Source organism: Podarcis pityusensis, assembly GCF_964106645.2.
Source record: "Podarcis pityusensis genome assembly, chromosome: 9".
In the NCBI taxonomy this organism is placed as follows: domain Eukaryota; kingdom Metazoa; phylum Chordata; class Lepidosauria; order Squamata; family Lacertidae; genus Podarcis; species Podarcis pityusensis.
The window spans coordinates 66,429,760-66,439,719 of NC_138034.1; positions in this window are offsets into that span (position 1 = coordinate 66,429,760).

Consider the following 9,960-nt stretch of genomic DNA (forward strand, 5'->3'; position numbering starts at 1 on the left):
GTTTCCCATCTAGGAAGCCACAGCATAATTTAAAAGAAGACAAAGATCAAGTTTCTCCAGAGCCTCTGGCAGCGGAGTTTATGAACGGTGACAGAAACAAGAGGGATGCACTAGAAATCACTCTCTAATAGACACAGCCATCAAAGCCAAAAACAAGCAGCAGCAAATGCAGCTCATATTTTCTTCGGGGAAGAAACATATTTCTTTGCTAGTTAATGAAACCACATTCCCTTAGGAATCAGGGGCTGGTGGAGGAGAGGAATTGGGCTTGAAGAAACTATGGAAAGATCAAGTGGCAATTTAACAGTACAATCCTCAATATACTATTGACCCAAACTTGCAAAGCTAGGCAGGGAAAACAGCAGAAATTTTTCTGCACAGAAATATTGGGAGAAATTGTGTTTGATTTGCTATCTACAATATAATGATCAGAGTCTGGATTTTCCTTTTCCTTTTCTGGAAGTCACAACTAATGCAAGGAACCAATTTGTCTCGCTCTCAAGGAAGGCAGTCCAATTGAAATCAGTAGGTCTTATGCATCAGATTGCATTGCGCATTGTGTGTCGATGGAATATACAGCCCGATCTTGTGTGTATTATTTATTGGAATATGGGGATTACTCCCAACAAATGTGCGTACGATTACAGCCTCAAGCACAGCTTGATTCCATGGAAATAGGCTTACAGGTTTTGCTTTTAAATCAAATCCTAAAAAAACCTCACTTTTATAAAACTACTTTTCCAGTTTCAATACCCCAGCTTTTGTGTTTGCTTTCAAACATCCCTTCCAAACATCACTGAGGACTAAGAACTCTTCCTTGCCTGTTTTAGTAAAAACTGAGATACACAGAAACACAAATTCTGTGCCAAGCATTAAATTCTGGATAGAATTCCATGCATGTGTAAAACATAGTGGTTTTCCTTCACTTTTGTGTAGTGTTTAATTGGCTAAAACAATGGGTGTTATGGGTTCACACCTACCTGGAAATCAAACCTTCTGCCCCTGTGCTCAGGTAAAAGTGAGTGTATGTTTCAGTTTCTCAGTGACACTCTGCACATGCTCTGAAGATATGCTGGAGCACAGTGCACAATATGGGGCTGACTCCTGACAAACCCTGGGTGATATTAAGCCACAGTCCTATTGTGTGAAACTTTTTCAGTTGTTGTTTTTTTAAAGTGTGCCTAGACAATTATTAGTTGGGTAGCTGGAAGAGCCATCATAACATCTAATGATGTAGAGATGCTTGCATTATAAAATTCACAGCTGGGTAGCTACATGGCTCAAGGCAAGTCCCCCCCGCTCGGTTCCCTCTTTTTAAAGCCAGTGTTTTAGTAACGTGTGGGTAGATGTTTATTAAAACATTATGTCTATTAAAAATATATGACGCATCCATCGGTCATTCCATGTGATGTGATGCCAGGCTGTTTATCAGGCTCTCCACCTGGGATGATGCGCAGAAAAATCTGGCAAATGTGTTTGACAAGCCCGCAGCCTCATAATTTAGTAGGCCATCAAACAATAAATACATTTCAACTCCCAGAAATTAAATCACCGGAGCCTCTCAGCCAGTAGGCCTGTCCATAAACTTGGGGTGAGCATTGGCGTGCGGCTTCTCCGCTGTCACTCAAAACTTGCAACGAGGCCTGACAGTCCAAAAGGTAGTAATTGCTTCATCTTCGCCTCGCGTCTGAAGTTGTACAGATGAATAATAACGCTGCCGTGTTTTCGAGAGGCAGTGGGGGAGAAAGAGGAGAGGAGAAACAACCCCCACTGAATTATGCCACTGTTGTTGCTGCTGCCTCGTGCATTAGGATCGGGGTCTTGGATCTCTTCAGATCACAGCAGCTGGTAGTTGGGGCATTGCTTGGGGGGTGTCTCAGGGGGTCTGGGATGGGGAGAAGAGGAGATGGACCCTTAAGGGGTCCCTGTCAGAGCTTGGGAGCCCAGGAAACAGCCAAAGAGGAGGAAGAGAGAAAAGAAACTGGCTGGGTTTTTGCTCTATCCTTCCTTACGTTCTAAGCAAGGCTGGATTAACCAAAAAGCAAAATAAACATGTGCTTAGAACATCATAGGAAGGGGGCACCACAGAAATTTTCCATTGCTGGATTTCTAACATTAATGGTCACAAATTGCTCAGCTAAACATTCATTTTCTCAGTTGAAGTATATTTTTAAAATCCCCTAAACGGCAGACTGAGTGGTACACCTTACCAGAATAGACTCTGTTTATGCTCTCAGGCTGTTGATTGCACGAAACATATTTTACTATACTGTGGGCTGTATAAACAAGCCGGGAACCAATTAATTAAGCCCTTATTGGTCAATTTACCTGGAAACCCTGTTATCTTTTATTTCAAGTATCTCCTTGAAGATAAGGAAAATTATATAACCCTGGCCGTGGCAAAAATATCTCACAGAGGTAGAAAGAATTACAAATCAACATGTCTTGGATAAAACAGTGACTGCCTAGTTTTGTCTCTTCTGCATTTCTGCTGTACTTTGCTTTTGAAATTGTTTTTGCGGGTCTTTGGACCGTAATAAAGAATTTGTGTGTGTATTAAAAATCCCAACAGAACTACTGTTGGGTGCCTTATCTCTACTAAGCATAGAAGCAGATGTATTACATAAGATTAGTTTTGAGGATGTGATCAAAGACTTTGCAATTAGAAAAAGCAGGAAAAATGTTTCAAATCTAAGTAAAATGGAAGCATACAAAAATAAACATTATTTCCCATCCTACTGCAGGAAGGGGGGCAGCGGGCCAGGCCTTAGAAGGACAGAAAAGAGGTCCTGGGGATTCCTTGAGTTGATGTCAATCAGAAACGTTTGATTCTCAGCTCCCATGCTTCTGCTGAGATACCCAATATCACATGAGCTCAGTGTTGTAGCATGGGTTGCCAGCACCCAGGGCTGCGCAGAGGGGTGGGAGAGAGGGAATGGATGGAGTATGCATGTGCATTCAAGTGCCTAACTGCGTCTGCATCACCCAGGAAATCACAGCCACAGAGATAAGAAAATAAGAGTCATTCTGTTGCCTGGAGAGGTCACTTCCTGGTTCGCATGGAGAAGCATTTTCAACGGAGCCCAGCAATGGAAGCATGCAGCTGTATTGAGGCAGCACTGGGAGTTGGAATTTTGTACCCCTAACAATTTTGCGCCCGGGTCAACTGCCCCTGTGGCTGCACGCTATGCCATTGCATGAATGCTTACAGAAAGAGGCATACAGGCATGGAAGATGCTAAAGATTGTGTCTTTCCTGCGCTACTTGAAAACCACAAGAAACTCCAAGTCAGCGGTAGCCAGCTCAGTGCCCTCCCAAATCATTATGGGGCAGGGTTAAGGAGATGGGTCTATAGGCTACAACCACCTCTCCCAACCTGGTGCCACCAGATGTCTTGTACCACAACCCCATCACTGCTGAGTGTTGCTGACTGACTCATCACCATCACTGCAGAACTGTCTTTTCCTTTAAGAATTCGCCTTCATCTATAAAATGTTGAATCCAGCCCTGTTTCCCAGACAATTATCCAGAAACCATTGCGTATGCGCTTGTTTTTGCACTAGATCGCACTTTAACATAAAAGGACAATTGTCATTAAGCCTAATGGCCAGCAAAATAAATCTGAGCCAGCCAAGGGGGTGACAGCACACAGCCTCATTGCAAACTGTGGGTGGTGTTATTTCTATTAATGCTGCACAAACAAATGGCCTCCTCTTCCCACTGTAATAATTCCAAAGTGATTTAAAACAAGAGAGCATTTTGGAGTAGAGGGCATGGCTCCATGAATTAGAAAGATACTATGGCACAATTTACAGTTGGCTTGGATTTACCTTCCAGACCCTATATATTGGCTTAGTCTGTGAGCGAGCCCATTTTTTTAAACTACCATCAGCTCTGTGGAGTTAATACAACGGCAATCGAGCAAGCTGTTCTGCCTCATGTCCCATAATTGCGCCTCACACTCAGTGTGTCGAAACACAGAATATTAGCAAATCCAGCTGCCCTCTGAAATTTCAGCTCTGTTCAAGAGAGGAGCATCTGAAGGGCTCCCCCCTCCCCAGACCTCAGCTTCCTTGGGGAGATGCATCAGGCGAAAATGTCAGCTTGCTATAGACAGCCCCATAATGTGCAGAGTTAAAAGATATCCATGCAGAACTGAAAGGAAAGCCATCATTCTAGAGGTAGCATTCAAACTCAGTCCACAGTTATTAAAAGCATCACAAATGCCCCCTTCCAGGGGCGGCGGGTGCTGATGGGGACGGGTAGGGCAGAAGGCAGGGAGCCCAACAGTCGGTGGTGCCAGATCCAACGGCAGGCAGAGGCAACTAATTCTAGTTTCATCCTTATCCACTTCCCTGCTGAGTCCTCCAAGGGCCAATGCTGAGACTGAGGAGGAGGAAGAAGCTGGCAGGTAATGACACCCCCTGGACTGGCTGTCTGTAAAACAGGCAGGGTGTTGGCATGCAGAGGGCTGGGAGGCCAGCTGGCAAGCCCCAGCTTGGCCATTTCCATCCACCGATCCGTGCAAAGACCACCACCTCTGCTCCGATGTAAATCAGCGACCTGGGCTTCACAGCCAGGGCACACTATCAGCAGATAAAACTGCGCACACAGAATAGGCGTGAGGCTTGTGGAAGCACACTACAACTACAGATTTATCAATCATAAATCAGGACAAAGAAACATGTTGTGTCTCTCTCTCTCATGTCGTCTCAGAGAGAACAGCTAAAAGCAATACACACAACGGAAGTTCCCAGCATACTGTGCTGGAATGTAAACAGACATGTGACACATAACAATCCCACCTTAAGGTGGAATGGAAATGTCAACACAGGGATAGGGGGCTGCCTGGTGGCACACTGAATTTGGTGGGGCAGTGCCCCATTCACATTAATGGACCACTTTCAAGGCTCGCTTCTTGCCCAACCAAAGGGAAATTTGAGAAGCACCCTTCATAAATTCACGGGCATCAGCAATGCCACAGTCGTTTGGCAGCATCAATTTCATTCCCGATATACAAGTTAGGTGAGCAGGGTGGATGGAGCAGGAGCACAGCCTATGTTGAACTATACTTAAGAGAAAAAGCTGCTGCATACCAAGTTAGACCATTGGGTTCCCTTACTCCAGTATGGTCTACATGGACCAGGTGGCATGTCAGGAGTGAGCCAGCAGTAGATCACCCAGAGTAGGTGAAGTTATTAGAAAAACAGGATCTGCACAGGAGTGTCAGGCCTAATGAGCACAGCAACTCTTCTTTGGCAGGTTTTGCCCCTATGAAGCAGTTGCGAAGACTTAAGGTTCCTGCCTTCCCACAGCTGCCTATTTCTCCTCCTCTCCCAGTTTTTTCTCAAGGAATCTGAGACAGTGCCTGCGTGTCTGCCTTTGCGCCTCGCACATTATGCCTCTACTGGTCCTGGAAGACCAGCGGGGAAGAGAGCTTGGAGCTTGATTTCTACACGTTTCCTTCGCATTGCTTGCATTGCTTTTTAATCTAGACTCATGCATAGATATATAGCAGGCATAGGCAAACTCGGCCCTCCAGATGTTTTGAGACTACAACTCCCATCATCCCTGACCACTGGTCCTGTTAGCTAGGGGTGATGGGAGTTGTAGTCCCAAAACATCTGGAGGGCTGAGTTTGCCTATGCCTGATATATAGCTTCTGCCGCAATCAATCTGGTAGTTTTTAGAAAGCCACAACAAAACTCTCTTTGTGGCCTTTGTTGAGAACAGGGACTACCAGGGCAGCCCTTCTGTTCCTCTATCAGTGAAAGCACTACTTCCAATGGAAATTATGCAGAGACAGAGTGACATCTGCTGGAAAGCGTGAGGAAAACTAAGTTTTGGCAAATGGTAATGTAAAGGGAAATGTTAAGTTTAAGACAGGGTTACAAAGTAGATTCTGAGTGGCCAGTAAAATTGTAAGTTCCAGGTTCTGTCCAAGACCTGTCAAGAGTTTTTTCAGCTTCACCCATAAATGTGGGCACCAGGTTCAACTCCGACTCTACCCCAGCTTCTCAGAGTCATCTCATCCAGACTCTCCTCTGGCTCACGTGGTTTTGGGGGGCAGGGGAATCATTGAATTATAGCGTTGGAAGGGACCCTAGAACCATCTAGTCCCACCCCCTACAATGCAGAAGTCTCAGCTTAAGAATCCATGACAGATGACCACCCAACCTCTGCTTAAAAACCTCCAAGGAAGGAGAGTCCACCACCTCCCAAGGGAAACTGTCAAACAGCTCTTACAGTCAGAAAGTTCTTCCTGGTGTTTGGTGGAAATCTCCTTTCAAGTAGCTTGAATGCATTGGAAAGAATGTTTAAAATCAAGAGCTAGCAGCCTTAAGATCAGCCTTCACCAACCTGGTGCCCACCAGTTATTTGGGGACAGCAACTCCCATCAACTCCAGCTAGATTTTTGTTGGTTTTTTCTTTTAACAAAGTGGTGAAAGAAAGTACAAAAAACACATTAAGATATAGCATAATGCAATGTGTATTATGAGTTCCGGATAGATAGATAGATAGATAGATAGATAGAGTGGTACCTCTGGTTAGACGCGTCAGGTACAGACACTTCAGGTTACAGACTCCACTAACCCAGAAATAGTACCTTGGGTTAAGAACTTTGCTTCAGGATGAGAACAGAAATTGTACAGCGGCAGCGCAGCAGCAGCGGGAGGCTTCAGGTGCTTCAGGTTAAGAACAGTTTCAGGTTAAGAACGGACCTCCGGAATGAATTAAGTTCTTAACCCAAGGTACCATTGTAGATAGACACACACACACACACACACACACACACTCGTACATCCTTATTTCAAACATGGTGGTATATCAGTATATCGCAATGGTAAAGGTAAAGGACCCCTGGACGGTTAAGCCCAGTCAAAGGCAACTACGGGGCGAGGTGCTCATCTCGTTTTTCAGTTCCAGGGAGCCAGTGTTTGCCCACAGACAGCTTTCCGAGTCATGTGGCTAGCATGACTAAACTGCTTCTGGTACAACAGGACATCATGACGAGTGCCAGAGCACACAGAAATGCAGTTTACCTTCCCGCTGCAGCAGTACCTATTTATCTACTTGCACTGGTATGCTTTCGAACTGCTAGGTTGGCAGGAGCTGGGAAAGAGCAATGGGAGTTCACCCCGTCACGTGGATTCGAACCACCAACTTTCTGAGCTGCAAGCCCAAGAGGCTCAGTGGTTTAGACCACAGTGCCACCCGCGTCCCTCGTTGCAATGTTTAGCTGACGATGTATCACAATGCTGAAAAACAGCCCCAGCCACTGTGTCAAACAGGAACTGCACAGACTGAGTAGATGCTGTAGAAGGGTGTGTATTTCACATAGTATATGAACTAACAGAGCAGGAAGATGCTGTTGCAAATGGTGATGTGGAAAAACTCTTAAGTCATTATCAGCGGGGAGTGGGGAACGTGATAGGACATTTTCAAAACACTCACATGGTGAGGGGAAGTAAGTGCGTGATTGAATGCAGGAAATATCTCAAAGTCGTCATTATGTGGCTGGAACTGGCAGAATGGTGGCATCAGATGATACAGCATGGCAGAATATAAAAACTGGTGGGTTATGTAGCATAGCTGGCAGTGTAATTTAATTGCAATTTATAAGGCCACAACATCTGGCCCTTGGCAGCTGTCTTTCCATCTTTTTATTTCATAGTCCAGGTTTTCTGTGTCATGTTGGGTGGGGGTGGGGATTGGGTAGGGAAAGAGTTTTCACATTTGAGGTTGAGTCTTATGGGGGGGAAACCGCTTTTGCTGCCAAATGAGAGAAATACAGAGCGCATGGGAAGGATGTCCCTGTGTACCCAGGTAATTATATTGGTGTTCTAGTGATCCATATTTCGAAGCAACTTCTATGCTCAGAAAATCTCCCAGATCAAAACAGACAAAGATACCAGCTGGGTTCAGACCAATTTAGGCTGGGTACACACCATGCATTTTGAGCACATTGCTTCCCCCCAAGTATTCTAGGAACTGTCGTTCACCCCTACAATTCCAAGCAGCCTTAACAGCTCCTAGGGTTCTTCTTTGATGCAGAGGGTGTACTTTAAATGTATGTCATATATGTAGCAGTCCGATATCCTTTTCCCCACTGTAAGCCACCAAATGCCTCTGGGAAACATACAAAAAAGGCATGAAAGCAGTTGCTGCCTACTACTGCCTATTGTTCAGCAGCCTACTACCTTTGACTCTGGAAGTTTCCCTATCTTTGGATGAAGGGCAGTATAAAGGTAAAGCGATCCCTGACCGTTAAGTCCAGTCGCAGACGACTCTGGGGTTACGGCACTCATCTTGCTTTAATGGCCAAGGGTGCCGGTGTACAGCTTCCGGGTCATGTGGCCAGCATGACTAAGCCGCTTCTGGCGAAACCAGAGCAACGCACAGAAACACCATTTACCTTCCCGCCGGAGCGGTACCTATTTATCTACTTGCACTTTGACATGCTTTCGAACTGCTAGGTTGGCAGGAGCTGGAACCGAGCAACGGGAGCTCACCCCCGTCGCGGGGATTCGAACCGCTGACCGTCTGATCGGCAAGCCCTAGGCTCTGTGGTTTAATCCACAGTGCCACCTGTGTCCCATGAAGGGCAGTATACGTGTCTAAATAATAACAATATCATCATAATTTGTAGCCATCAATAGTTTTATCCTCCATGATAAAACCAGAGGGCAGCGGGGTGCTGGGAAGATCTCTGCTTGAAAACAAGGGGTGCATCTTATGCCCTTTAAGATATTATTATCATTATTATATCATTATTTCCAGTCCAGCAATAAAGGACCGTCCCTTTAGAAGGCATTATTTAAAAAGTATTCCCAGAATCTTAAAGCCAAACTTATGCGACAGCAGCCACCAAATTTGTTTACTTCATGTCCCATCTATCTATTCACATATAAAACAGGAGCTGATGTGGAATTCTTACATGAAAAGGCATGCGGGCGCAGGGCCGTCTTAAGCATATCTGGCGCCGTGGTGCAAAGATCCCTTGGGCACCCCCTCCCCCGGTTTCCCAGAGTTGTCGACCTTTTCCCAAGTCTCTGTGGGGTTTGCTCTCCTCCCACAGAGGCTTGGGAAGGAAGCTGCACACCCACCAACCATATGGTTGATGGGGCACAGCTGGAGGGTGTGCAGGGAAAGGGGAGTCCGCCAGCAAAGCCGCACAGCTCCCCCATTCGCTGGGGCACCCCTGAGAGGCCAGCGCCCGGGAGCAACGCGCCAGTAAGCCCAATAGGAAAGACGGCTCTGTGTGGAGGTCTGGTGGTTCACCCCCAATATTGGAGCTCAGCTTTGACAAAGGGCCTGAGTAAAAGGTGGGGAGAGGAGAAAGGAGGGCTCAGATCCTCTCAGCTGCATGCCTTTTCATGGAAATCATTTCTTTTACTTAATTACACACTACTTGGTTATAGTAAAATATTACAGGAAATACTTATAGTATAAAATAAAACGTTTGAGTCCCAGCCAGGTAAAAAGGCGGGGTATTATAATAATACCTCTGCTAAAAAGCAGAGACATCACCTTGCCAACAAAGGTCCGTACAGTTAAAGCTAAGGTTTTCCCAGTAGTGATGTATGGAAGTGAGAGCTGGACCATAAAGAAGGCTGATCATCGAAGAATTGATGCTTTTGAATTATGGTGCTGGAGGAGACTCTTGAGAGTCAGGTGGACTGCAAGAAGATCAAACTGATCCATTCTGAAGGAAATCAGCCCTGAGGGCTCACTGGAAGGACAGATCCTGAAGCTGAGGCTCCAAGACTTTGGCCACCTCATGAGAAGAGAAGACTCCCTGGAAAAGACCCTGATGCTGGGGAAGATTGAGGGCACAAGGAGAAGGGGACGACAGAGGACAAGATGGTTGGACAGTGTTCTTGAAGCTACCAGCATGAGTTTGACCAAACTGCGTGAGGCAGTGGAAGACAGGAGGGCCTGGCATGCTCTGGTCCATGG